This window comes from Zophobas morio, unplaced genomic scaffold (genome assembly GCF_036711695.1).
Source record: "Zophobas morio isolate AGI-343-1 ecotype UQ-CSIRO unplaced genomic scaffold, CSIRO_AGI_Zmor_V1 ptg000017l, whole genome shotgun sequence".
Classification (NCBI taxonomy): domain Eukaryota; kingdom Metazoa; phylum Arthropoda; class Insecta; order Coleoptera; family Tenebrionidae; genus Zophobas; species Zophobas morio.
Genome location: NW_026972122.1, coordinates 14,989,357 through 15,004,591, shown reverse-complemented (window position 1 = coordinate 15,004,591; position 15,235 = coordinate 14,989,357).

Sequence of the window (15,235 nt, the reverse complement as noted above, 5' to 3'; positions counted from 1 at the left end):
TGGTTGGAAAATTATAATACCTACATAGGTATGTATATTCTTTGAACATCGCACTCTCTGACTATCATTTATTTAAGTTCTTGTCCCCCTATAAATTTAAAGCGAGAATTACTTCACAAAATTTTGAGATGACATCATCCAAGTTTTTGAAAGGGATGATTATTAAATTAATCCTGATCACTTTACAACATGCTTACGACAATCTTAAAGCGTGTGCAAAATTTCAGACTAACCAGTCCTGTGGTTTCTAAGTTAAATTGTCAAATTTTGTTTTTTCATCAAATCTACATAAGTTGCGTTAAAAATAGTAATTACTATTATTAATAAATTGCAGCTATAGTGCATATAGTCTATAAATTTTAACCAGGATTTACTTGTAGGAGAGGTTACCGTAAAATCACTATGGTCATGTCTCATAAGCTGAGATTTTCAGGAAGGGTAGTATACATTGTGGTACACATGCACTACGGTTGTTTTTGGACATTTTGATGAGATAGCCGGGGGGGGGGGTTCCTTTTTCGGGCTAATTACTTAGCTTATAAGTTATAACATGGAAGCATCTAATTGGTATACAATTTTAGAGCTGGTACGTAGAGTAGTATGTGAATATATAGAGTTGCCTAAAAAATCTCGATTTGGTACCTAAGCAATCCAATCAATAAGAATAAAATTATTGTCTACGTATTCAAAGCATATTTCTTAGGTATTCGCGTACTACTCTACGAACTTTACAATTTGATACCAATCGGATGCTTTCATTCCTGAGTTGTTTCGAAAAACAGCGCCCTCCCTTCCGTCTTATCAAGACACCTAAAACCAATCCTAGTAGTTCTGGTTTGTCACAATATACATATACTACCTTTCTTAAAAACATCAGTATCTCAGAATCAGAAACGAGAATAGTAATTTTACGATCGCCGCTTGGACGATTAGTAAAATTTTGAGTTGTCGTAATTAAATTTTTGATGTGAAAGATGTTAGACAAATTTTGATTAGCATAGTACATAACTCTTTTAAATACATTGTAATATATAGACTATATTTATAAAATAAATCTAAAATTGTACAATAACCAGTCCAGTAGTTCCAGAGATTATCTGTCTAATAAAATTTCAAATGGACGACAGACAATACAGAAGAGGAAAAGGGCAACGTATCAGGGAAACAGGAAATTAACGATAAAAAAAGCCTTCTAGTTACTGGTTGATCGTTGGTGACCCAGATTAGTTTTTAATAACCAAAACCGAATTTCTATTTCTGCTTCAGTGTCAGCCGAAACCTAAATTACGTTCCCTGTTAATTCCTCATTATTTCTTAATATGAGACTACATAACTATATTTCTGTCAATTTAACTCCAGATGCGTATGTGTTTAAAATAAACCTAATTTCTGGTACACATTCTAAATAGAGTAGAAAATTTGTCATATTATGTTTCTTCGTTGATTCTGTAACAGCAATGAAACTGTTTGACTGAATTAGGTTTCTTTTAAACACCTACGCATCTGCGGCAAAAATTGATAGAAACCTAATTTCAAACGAAGAAACGACAATGAGGAATTACCATAAAACGAAGTTTTGGTTTCGGCCGGTTTCTCGCCGAAACTGACTTCAGTCGACACTCCAATTTTGGGCCGAAACTGGCCAAAACCGAATCCTTCGGTCGGACACTATTAATAATCTTTTCTTTTGTCACTTAAACGTATGTGTGCATTTAGATCGAAAAAATATATATATCGGTTATAACTAGACAGCGGATTTCTGTCGGGCTACGTCACGATTATAGGTGGGGACGCGCTGGATCGCCGGGACTCAGTAGCGGGTGATACATAATCACTGAATTTAATCGTCACTTATTCCATAAATACAATTAACGATTTATTAATCAAACGTCTAAGTAAATGAGAACGGGAATTAACAGCAGAGTGCAATGAAGCAGCGTTATTCTAATCGCAAATAAACGATGTGCAGCTCGTAACTGCAATGAATTCCCATCCCGTACGAGCCGTACCGAGTTTGGCCTTGCCTAGCCCGACAGAAATCCGCTCTCTAGTTATAACGAAGTGAAATGAGGCAAAGCTGAATTAAAATAAATAAATTTCGTTAGTAATGTGTTTATATAAATAATAAAAAAAATGTAGAACAAACGATGGAAATGCCCATAAATTCGATTTCTAAACATTTTCTGGTCCGCCTTTTAATACACAAACAACTCATCGAAATCGGAAATCCAGACGACAGATATTACAATGACACTGAATCTGCGCATGTGTGGTGATTTTTTAGGACCTGCGTTCTCGAAAAAAAGATTATGAACGCAGTCACTTGAGGGTTTTTTTATCGCTACTTACTAATTAATGTCTTGTGAAGTGAGCTGTTACCAGTTTTTTAATAATATGGTTTTAGTTTAGGAAATCCAGACGACAGATGACACTGAATCTGCGCATGTGTGGTGATGTTTTAGGACCTACGTTCTCGAAAAAAAGATTATGAACGCAGTCACTTCAGGGCTTTTTATCGCTACTTACTAATTAATGTCTTGTGAAGTGAGCTGTTACCAGTTTTTTAATAATATGGTTTTAGTTTTTAGTGGACTTAGAAAAAATCCCTTGAATTTGTACTTTTTGAACATATTCCAAGGACGCGTTGTAATAGTAATTTGACGAATGGCCCATTTAATTTTCTTGAAATTCATAAACCAAAGTAACGTTAGTACTTACAAGTTAAAATGTTTGTCGTTACGGAAGCTCATAAAATAAATCTTTATTGAAGAATATATTCCAGCATACATACATAATTGGTTGTGCTTTACAAGCGAGAGAATTTCTGTCTAAATAACTTAAGACCAATTATTTATTGTAACGATTTATGCGATTTTCCTTCTTTATTTCTTTAAGAACGCTTTGTTTTATAGATTGTCCAATTTATAACAGTCAACAAATACAACTTGAGTCGCGAAAAAATGCTACAAACAAATTCGTGTAATGAGATAATTATTATCTAATGAACAGAACGTTGCATTATTAAGCAAAGAAACAAAACGACTAATGAAGGCATGTATTATTGACAAATTGCTAGAGGCATTCATGCGTTGATTCAACTAGCCCTAATTACGGATAACACTGGGGCGAGGAGCAGGATAAAATCAGACACCCCTAGCACGTACGTTGCTAATCCTTCACTAACGAGACGTTCATTTAAGAGAGAACCCAGGGAATCCCTAATTATCGTCCAAAATACTAAACTACACACATATAAACGCATTTTGTACAAAGAACGCTTCATAAATTGGGCTCACCAAAAATAGGTTCGTCATTAGGAAATGGTAAATTAGACGCCCAGCCAAAAAGACAAAAACTGCAGACAAATAAAGAACAAATTCCTTCCGATTAGATTGGAACCTGTGTGCAATGGATGGGATGATAAATAATATAAGTAAATTACCCACCGAAGTGTTCTCTTGAATTTCAAACAATGTTAGAAGTGGTAGAAACGAATATTGAGGCAATAAAAATTTTCATTCGGTGTGTAATAAAATCGAATATGATTGAAAGGTTTTCTTATTGAATTTATCCACACAAGGAAATATGTGATTTTTATTAAATTTTTAAGAGACCAAGTGGAACAGGTGACTTACGGTTTTTAAAAGCCAGCGACTAAGACAAAAACTGACTCGGCGACGTCAGCATGTTTTAAATTGACGTGTTTGATTCTGCGGCTTTTACTCTAATCGGGTTTATTTAGAAGACAAGAACCAAATTAGGACTTGATCGGAGAACGTTTAAGGTAAAGGGCGATTTTAAACAGGAACAGGGCGGCACATCCTAACGAGCCAGATTGGATTGGATTTGAATTGGTTTAGATTGAACAGCATTGGGGTGGATAGATAGTTTGAACTGTTTCAGACATCAGCTTGTCTCTCGAATTCATACCTTTCTGTGAAACTACATCCGAGTAAACTTCGTCAATGGAACACAAATTATGACATCTAGCTAATCAGAATCAAGTTCTGAATGATATCATTATTTCAGTGTTTTCTTTCAGACGGAAAAATTTAAGTACTCGTTACTCCTTTTTATACCGGCATGAAATATGTTTTTCTATTTTTGCTACTCAAAACAGGACAACTTGTGCATATTTCTGAATTTTCAGGTAAAATAGCAATAAATCGAAAATACTTGGATGAAATAGCCGATACAGAATAACGAGGTCCATAAAATGTGTTTTGTCAAGTGGAAGTTTACATCATTTTAAAAGGCTATTTAAACGAACTGGCCCTCGACCGGATCATGCTTGTTGTTGTGCCGTCTAGTCGAAAGTAATGGTCAACAGCATACTTATCGGTAGGCGTATTTGAAAAAGATCAATACATTTTCTCTATAAAAATTTGACCGTGCTTTTTACACTTATTACATCTGCGTATTTTAGACAAAGCATGTTCATAATGAATTTTTTGTAACACCACATCTTTAACATTTTTTGTTCAGATTTACATCGATTTTAGGGAAGGGAATGTTATTATAAACAAAGAATTTGGAAATATATGAATTTTAAAATTGTTTCTTGGCTGGGCAATGAAACAGGATGAAAAATTAAATTTTATTTAGTGATTTTATTACCACTGGCAAAGATAGAACAATTTGTCTTTAATGCAGAAGGTGTAAGCAAATTAGAAACAATGATTCCTTTTTATGTAGTCTTTCGAACTGTATTTGCATAAATATTTGATCTGTATGTAACGAGTTCGACAAAATATTCAAAACTACTATTTGAAGAAAATAAACTTTATGACTCGCAGCTTGCATTTTAAAAACATTCGAACATTTTCAATTGATACTGATAAAGGTAAAACGCCAGAAAAGATCATTTTACTTTCTAAACGTCAGTTGAGAAAGTATTATAATTGTATCCATCTTGTGAATGGCTACTTTCAAGTTTTCTCCACGTTTCATGAGCCCGTTTTTGTCTGTTTCGTCTACCGTCTGCCGTCTGCCGTCTGTGTCGATTTTAATTGGTCAAGAAATTTTCAAAACTACTGGACCCATTATTCCTAAATTTAACGAGACAATATGATGAGTCGTCGTTGATTTGATAAATACATGTTCTACCCGATATATTTGCTCAGCTTTGTATTATGTGCGTAAATAACAAAGCGGATTATAGTGTACAAGGTATAATAAAATGGTAGACCAATTTTTAATGATCATAGAAGGTTATTTAGAGAGAACCTCGCTCGCCCCTTAAATTCAGTCAAACATATCCAGTTTTTTGAAAAATTATCAACCGTGATTTTGCAAAATTGTATTTATTTTATGATAATCCCTATAAGTAAAAAAATGTAGAAAATACCACAATGTAAAAAGACACTGGATAAGGATGGGATTCAAACCCAAACGGGACTCTGAGAATCTGCTACCTAATCAACTCGGTCACAAGATATTTGATGCATGAACTAGGTATCGGCTACATAAAACACGTGGAAAATATTGCACCAAAATTTTTTATAAAGTAACTGATAAAAATCAAGGCGAGTTCATAAACCACGAGTACAGGGGTATATTATGATATACAATTTAGACCGAAATCAGCCTTTGTGACGATATTTTGTGATCTGAATATTTTCCATCAAGTGATAATGTATATAACTATTTAGATCTGAAAATGGACGTCGAGGAAGGGACTTATTGTATGTAGTAGGTATTAACCTTAGATCATATAATAAATAGATACCAATACTCAAACTGAAAGCTGTGACTAGACATGAAGCTATCTGTTGTCGTTTTCTACGTCAAGGGGAGTAGTATAATGCTATCCTTGTGTGATCACCACATCTTCATCTTTGTTATATGCATTTAATCTGTATATGTCTATTTCGCTTCCATCCTTGTACCGCAACAAATCGCTTTTGACAGATCTTTTTTCTAACCTGTCTTTCGAGTTTTTGTAAGAAAAACAATTTTAGAATTTAGAACAAAAATCCTATTTTACACAATCGCTGCCCTATAATTTACTATTCCTTTCGTTATCTACTGTGAATCATTTATAAACTCAAGCTGTCAACATATTTCCTACGAAGTTAGTTCAGACATACTTCCTAAAATTTAGGCGCGCAAAATTCAAATAGTGATCAGGCAAGGATAGCTTCATTGTAATCCCTCTATGCAGAAGAGATATGTGTGACCAGAGGATGTCACAGGCTCTCCTAGGGAAAGAATACGGCGTCTTGGTATCTATTTATTATATGATCTAAGGTATTAACACAATATGATTCTACAGAAACTATTAAAAAATCCCCCATAGATGACACTGACTTATTGGTTGTTGAAAGTCAAATTTAATCAAAGATGATTAAACTTAATAACCGTTTATTTTCCGGCTACGAGACAATTCTAAATTATATTGAAGAATTAACAGTTTGGTCAGAACGTACTCTTTTGATAGGTGATTTTAACATACCTTCCTTACTATGGTGTAACAGATTGCCGTAGTGTTAAATCTATTTACAGTCTCCTCTTACAATTTAAGAATTTCAACTCTTTACAACAATTTAATCAAATAAAAAATGAACATGGTAAATTTCTAGATGTAGTTCGTCACCATCCAGGTCTATCTATCAATTTCCACTACCCAGAATTTGTCACACGAAAATTTTAATAGTCACTCATTATAATTTTCTAAAATCCGATCTCTCTTCTCTTTGTGGAGGAATTGGTGACCTCAAATGGGAAGAATTTCTTCAAATAGATGATCTAGATATGGCAATCACATATTTTTTTGATGTTCTGTATACACTTTTTGATTATAACTATGTTATTAAGGGTAAATCGAACAACAAAACAAACTTTTCACCCTGGTTTACATATGACATAATTCATTATGGATATCAAAGTTAAGGATAATGATTGAAAGTTATATAAAAAATATCGATTCATGAGTTATGCTGACAAAGCTAAGATACTAAGTAAAAAATTAAGTATAGGATCCGAAAAGGGTACTGACAATAAATTTGAAGCAGAAAATAGAATCATAACTGAACAAAAACTAATTTGCCCAAAATTTGCACAAAAATGTGACATGTATTTATCTTTCGAAAAATTGTAAGTCAATAAATGTTATAAGTGATTTGGCGCCCAAAATAAAACTTGATTGAAATTAAAGCCACCTCCTGGTTCTCCAAGAGACCATCGCAAAATTTTGAAAGATACACATGGCATGCTTCTTTGCCTTTATTCTAACACTGCACACATACTTTTCTTTTAACTTATCGTGACAAAAATAAAATTCGAAAATTAAATTTAGATTTTTTTCGAAAAATTTGGACATGTGGACTCTTCTTCAAAGGCACGGGAAGTTCTGCAGACCAATTTTTAAAATTGCTAATAGAGGATGTCTCAAAAAATGACTGACACAGTTTATTTTATTATTTAAATCAGAAGAATACGGAACTGTTGTTATTAATACCGCATGATTTTTTAAACTGGATATAAGGGGAGGCTCTAGAAAAAAAGAGTCAACTTCTGTCAATCACAGTGATATTTATACATATAAAAAAAAATTAAAATGCCCCTACGTCTTTCACATCTTTTGCTTCCAAAACCTTCTCTTATGCCAAACTTAAAAAATCATACGGTAGTACACTAATCCGAAATGCTGTATTTGTCTCGGATAAAAACTGATGAATCATCATCATAAAATTTTATCACGAAAAATTCACTTGAAACATACTCATCACCTTCTTCTTCACGTGGAATTTAACAATGCATACCTATTTTTTGTGAACTTATAAGCGTTATCATAAAAAAATAAAATGGGCAAATTAAAAAAAGATATATATTATGTTGTGTAGCTGTAAGAAGTACCGTAATAATAAGGAAGTTCCTGAATATTTACATACGAATATCTCGGTTAAATTCAGTACTGGTTTAGGTTACACATAATATTACAAGCACTTAAATCCACGCATAATTCAGGGTTTGATATCTTGATAATGCTTGTTATCTCCATGAATAAATATTAAGATTGAAGATAATTTGTATATGTTGGTGAATTAACTGTTGTGTTAATCTATCACGCAAATTACTCATTAATGGAAAAAATATATTCCGTAGTAAATACTATAATAATAAATTTTTAAACTGATACGGGCAAACATCATTGGGTTAATTCTGGCAATAATTGGCTCCAAACATTCAAATCTTGTAAATCGTAAAATTTAAAACAACAATCTGGGTGGTTGATTTTATACTCGTATAACGAAATTTTAATACAAACTTGCGTTATGCGGTAACCAAAATATTGTGTAAAAATATTGTGATTGTAATTCCTAATTAAGAGCTTCCTTGCAAAGTAAAAATCTTGTGGTCAAAATCCAGCAGCCACAAAAAGTTGTGATGGCGAACGTCGAACATTTTGGGTTCTCAGTCAACATCAGCATTCCTTTTTAAGTTAAATTTGTTTGGTGTTTGTTTTATTTACGAAGAGAATTTCGTTATAGACATTTCGCAGTATAAATTTCAGGTCGTTTCTTAAATTAATTAATTTGCGGTAAGCTAAATTTAGTGTTTTGAGACTCGTCAGACAATTATCGTGTCTTCACGGTTGAGATGTTCTCCGAAAAGAAAGCGCTTGTTCTTATTAAGGGATCTTTGCATTGTTAAAATTGATTTTGAGTTTCCCACCGTTACAGAGCAGAGTTCTTTTGTGTTGGCTTTTGCGCCTCTAATAAATTTTCGATATCATTAAATTTAATTCCTGTTGTAACGATTACAAGTTTATTCTTGCGGAGTGGAGGCGCAGCCCGGTTCTCTCTCTGTGACTTTTAAGGTTGGCGTATCTCAGTTTGCCTTTAGCTCATATTAATGAGCTGACTTGGTTAATGAATCACGGGATCATTATAAGTGAACCACGTACAAGGAGCTCGCCATTAAAAAGAAGACTCTTATACTCTATTATTATGCGAGTTTCTCTCAAATAAGGGGAGTGAAACTTTGCGAGATTTCATTAACGAAATTGAGGACCCATCACAAAGAAACCAAACGTAATTATTATTGCTCAATATTTTTCTAATTTTTAATGATGTCAACCTTTGTCAAATTATACACGTTGTTACGTCCATTATTTTTAACGATTTCGCAGTAAAAATGCTATATTAATTTTTTATTAAAAATGTTTTCTCACCAATGATTTACGCTAAACATTTTCGAAAAACGGTCTTATGAAACACCATAGAGTGTAGTTACATAGAATCAGCAAATATCTCAAAATTTTGTTATCGCATAGAGTTTCTGTTCTTGAAGTTAAAAGCTATTTATCTAGGTAACTAGATGTTTAAGTCCAGTTTAAAGGTTTACCGGTTCCTGGTAGATGCTGATTGGCCTGTGGGTTATAATGAAAAGTACTATTATTATTTTTTTGCATTTTGTGCCGTAATAAATGTTAAGTTTACGCTTAAGTAAAAACTCATCATACTAATTCAGTAATTAAAAAGCAAAAAAAAAACGAGGTGAAAAATGAAGTACATAATCTATGTACAAAAAACCTGTAAAGGTAAAACAAAATATTTAGCACGAAGCGACATTCGAACTCGAGATTGTTAAGGATTGTGTATATATTTTCATTTCGATATAATGAATAACAATTTAATTAATATAAAAATCGGCAGAAAAAAAATCTTGTATACTCACTATTTGTAGGCCCCAAATTTACTACTATTCGCAAAACTCTAGTTTCTGGTTTTGTGATACAAGTAACTATTTTTTTATGAAAACGGGTTAAAAAAATTATCAAAATAAAAAATAGTAATAACGTGTTCCCAAAAATTCTTTAAACCTTTAAAAAAAATTGATATTGCACACCTACAAGTTAAAATAAAGGTATATGTGCAGTGTTTAAGTAAAGGTAAAGAAGCATGCTGTGTCCATGTTTCAAGCGAGTTTTTCCATTCCAATACATATTTTGTGATGACGTCATAGACATTTTAGCAAAGATACGTGTATGAAATAGTTGGATAGGAGCATCCTAATACTAATAGCAACAGTGCTGCATTCCTAAATTTTCTGGAATACGAGGTGAATCGTTCTTGATCTAATCAATAAACTATATTGCCCCATTCACTAATTTTTTGAGTCACCATGTTCTCTGCACAAGTAGTTATAAAGTGTAGATTTATAATATTTTCCACACTTTAGATAGGATTTATTCGGAAAAATTTTTTGAGGTTGGGGGATAAATGTATAAATTTTCATTAACGATTTACTATGCTTACGGTAGCCTTAAAATCGTTGGAAAATTTCAGAACATTCGTTCTGTAATTTCAATGTTGAATTATAAACCGTTGTCATAAATTTATTTTTCCAAGAATGTAGATGTCTAGGATAAAAAATCAAGATGGATTCATAAACCACAAGCGTACGAGTACATTATGCTTTATGAGAGGAAAAGGAAAACTGTTATGAAACGTAGGTGACAATTCTTTGCCTAAAAATGACATTATGAAACGTTTTTCTTATACTTTTCTAGTTCCACTGCCTTTTATAATTTTACACTAAAGTTCAACTGAACATGTATCGGCGTAACTATTTTGAAAAACAAAGAATTTTTATAGAAGAAAAAGAACATATCTGGCATCGATGTTTCTTTCTAGAGTCACTAATTTATTGTCGAATAACTATGTTCTAACTCGTAATATAACTTCTTTAAATAGAAATATTTATCATATATTAAAAGCTTTGACTATGAGTAATTAATTAGATAGTTACGAAGATAAATCAAAGATTGCAAACAAATTGTGGGTAGTACTAAGAAGAATCATAAATTAAAGTCTATTTTGAAAATTTAACAATCAATAAATTTAAACATTGTTTCAACAAATTTTTATCGAGTTATCCTGTATTACTCTTTAGAAAAACATATTGGCCACTTCTATCGGTTTAAGTTACTTATTTCACTACCCTAATTGATATATTAATTACTCAAAGAATAATCTGGTTGCACAGAGGTCTAAAAAAAATAGAAAAATATTGATTGAGTCTGCTTTGAATTTGAAATTGCTTTCATTTCGGGAATTGCGACGCATAATTGCATGCACTAAATTGGTCCATACACACACGACAATCGTCTAAGGGCGCAAAATATAACTGGAAAAGCTGAAGCCGCGTTCTGGCGGTTCGCTAACCACTGTCAAATTAGTTCAATAAGAAGGAGCCCACGCGTCGCAGTCATTATTATCGGTAGATTGGGATTTGCATACTCGCAGATACGTGTCTTCATTTGCTCGCAAGCTAACGGGCACTTTACTACATACGTCACACTACCACTCTTAGTTTTGATAATTATAATCCAGCAAGAGCTACCCGTTCGCCTAATGTAACAAAGTTAATATCAATTTTTTTGTTATTTCTTTTGTAAGTTACAAATAGACCAACTAATTCGAAATTAACTAAGAAAACTTCATGGACTGCATAATTTATCTATAACCAATTATTAATTACAAGGTGCAGGGAAAAGGTAAGAAAATGACAACGCTGATATAGCATAATTATGGTGAATCCCTTGACTTTCTAAGTACCTAACTTAACAGTATTTATTAAAATAAGTATGGGACCTTGGGGCAAAATGAGAACACCTTTACTGAAAAACTTTTTATTTACAAACAATAATTATATTTTTAGTTTTTATAATCATTTGAGTTTATAACCTTAATCAGTCAACTTATTTGATAAATAGAATGTTAATCATAAGTGTAACATTTCCCATTTTACTCCTTAGTTGGGGTAAAATAGGAAACGTCACGGAGCAAAATGAAGAAACAATTCTGTCGGGCATGCCAATTCCACAAACATGTTGTTTATCGTCATCATCGTCCAAAGGAGTTATATGTGTTCCGGTGATAATCTACTGCTGTTCAAGGTCGTATCTCGTTACATTGCTACCTGGAGTGCCATAATACCTCGCCTTAACTCCAAGCAGATAAACACACCCATTGCACACTTTGCATAAATATTAGCTGTCCCTTTTTAAATTCCAATCTTGAAATCCATGCAAATAGAAATAAACGTGAAACTAGATAAGTCAGAAAGTAGATTAAAGAAGTTAGACTACACCAAAATTTTATGTAGTAAAAAATGTTATACTATTTATTATGAAAGTCGGATTTCTAGATGGAAAATGTGTCTTATATAACACTATTAAGTTATAATTTATAACAAATTTTGTAACTCCATGAATGCTAATATTGTTTACACAGGGTCGCTAAAAAGTATGGAAGCAGTTGAATATCTCGGGAACAGTTAGTTGGATCTTCCTGAAATTTGGGCTCTACTTAAAAATACTCAAGCTCTATTTTCTGTAATTTTTTAAGCTTTAAATTTCATCTGTTTTCAAGATACAAGGCTAACTTTTTTTCATAGTACCACCAGTCAAATAGTCAATTTTTGAATAGAAGAATTTTTCCTCAATTTAGAACTGAAACACATGCATACAGATTTTTAACTAAAACGGGGAATAAAGTGACAAATTACTTATTACGAATAAGTTCTAAAATATAAAATTGTAGTTAGCTTTGAAAATACTGTCATCGATTTGTCATTGTGTACATGTTGTGCACTGAAAACAAAGTTCTACATCCAGGTTTAAAAACGTTTTAATAAAAATGTTGTTGCTTAATTTTTGGTATAACAAAACATATTTCTAGCAACATAAAAACTCAAGTAAATTTTACTGCTATTGCTTTTATTTTCTGCCTTGATAAATTAATTTTGTGTTTTATGCCCAGTACCCAACAAACGTTTCTCGAAAAAGCTGGAAGAAGCATCTATAACCTTAATCGAAAGCATGGTATGAGGCACTTTTTGAAACTATTTTCCCTCCATGGTAGGGACAGATGTCAAGAATTCTGAAATTATAAAATTCTTCGCACATTTGATTTATATAATTTAAAGTATAAACCAATCAGCATATAACATTTCCGAATATAATTGAGTAAAATTTCCCTTTCGAAAGTTGTAAAATTTACTGTCAGGCGAGAAGGCAAAATTAACAAATAAAGACTTTTTGTAATGGACATCCATAACTAGAGGTGAATGATGCAGATCGACATTGACAAACGGATCCTTATTCTATTCTAGATTTATTTTAATATCATGAAAGAACACTAAATCCAAAAGGCGACCATTTATGTTACGAGTGCCATTACATTGCTGTACATCCAGATATGATATAATGACAACATGTAAACAACGTAACTTTTTACGCATTCTACAGGGTGTTTTTGAAACATATGTAAAAAGGAAACGGAAAATTGGACGTGGGAAGCACACTCAAAATCACCTTAACACAAGTCCTTAAGATAAAAAAATTATCAAACTTTGATGTGCGCTATTGATTTACAGCAGTTCGTTTTATTTTGAAGATGAAAAATGATACCTCACCAACAAAAAGTTTTACATGAAAAATTTTGAGATTTTTTCTCCAAAATGCTTTCATAGAGGTTTTTCTACGAAATACAAGGTTCCACAAATGCCGAAATGGCCGACATGGTCTTCATATACGGCAGAGCATTTGGGAATGGTCTTAAAGTTCGACATCTCTACGGTTAAGTATTCCTGGTTGGAATTTACCAGACCATAGACCTTTGAATGCCGTTATTCAATGTCTTCGAGCAATTGTAGGATTTCGTTCACGTTTGTTGGACTGAAGTTGTTAAAAACCAACTGAACACCAAATGCGGAATATAAAGTTTTAAATATCCGGGAATAAGCGTGGGAAAGTTTTCGTACCGAGTGTACAGCACTTACAGTCAAACCATTTACCAATAAGGGTTCCGTTCTTTGAATGGTTGCGTCAAAAAAATTAGGAAGATCCACATTTTACCGAAAAATTATTATTTTCAACAGATGAGGCAACTTTTACCAGAGATGGTATTTTTAATCTTAGAACCTCATATTTGGTTAGACGGGTATCCCTATGCAATTCAAGAAACATATTTTCAGGATCGTTCAGTATCAATATTTGGGCAAGAATTCTCGGAAATCACTTAATAACTTCATAAATTTTACCACCCCGAATAGCAACCGTGGTTTATTTAGAGTATCTAGAGGATGTACCACGATGGGGCTTCTGGTCATTATTCATTACGTTCGTGAAGTACGGGAGTGGTTTAACGAGAACTTTCCAAGACGAAAAAAGGGGCCAGTTTTATGGCCTCCTCGGTCTCTTTGCAATTTCTTCTTGTGGGGGTACTCTTCTTGTATGAAGAGTTTCGCCTCTGGTATGGTTGACATACTCAGTTACCGTGATCTTTTGCCTTATTCTTAACCCTGCTCCTGAAGATGCCACTTACAAAAGTGTGTGAAACGTTGAGTCCAAAAACTCAATTAACACGGTTCCAACTCAGAAAACGATCATGTATTGTTCCGACCGTGGAAGCCTCCGAAATTATTACTTATTAATTTGAATGGCTTCCTGCTTATCCTATTCTAATGGACAATGGACTATTTGTGTGTGTGTGGTGACGTATAAAATATGAAAATAAGTTTCATCGTTTATTTATTTTCAACTTAAATTTGAAGTGTTGAAAATGTTTCGCAAAATGTTTTAATGAAAGCATAAAAAAGCAGAATACAGCTCTTTTAAAAATGAGTAATAAATACTACCTTCCTGGTACGTCGTAGATAGGATGCGCCTGAAGTTGAACATTCTTTGTTCGTACTGGACTACAACTGCTTGTGACATAATGTTTTCCAATGATACTAGATTTCGAATTTATTATATTGTAGCGATAAAACGTTACAGTTAATTTATTATTTCAAAATTTACCCCGGTGAGCGCAGAGTTACGGGGATGAGTAGCGGGGATGGTACGAGGAGAGAGGCCAGAAAGGTGTGAGTGTTGGGTGCGTCGAAGAGGTTCTTGGAGAGCAGGTTCTGGAAGGAGAGGAAAATCGGGTGGTATCCTACCCTCGACATCGGGTACGTGATCCTTGGTGTGGATGAAGATACCCTAGGACAGGCCGAAGAGTTGCCCCCTGGAAACCAACGACGAGTTTTCCCTTGTTAAGGCCGCTCGATCCGCTAAGGGCACTCTAGGTTTGTGAGATCCAGGCCCTCGTGTTCCTGCTGTTCACCCCATTCGTGGTCCCGCTTTTTGGAGTTAGAAGAGAGAAGTCCTGGTGGCCGCCGCTACAGTATATCGTGCAGATATGGTTGTTTTTTTTTTATTTTCTTTTTACGCTACATTAGA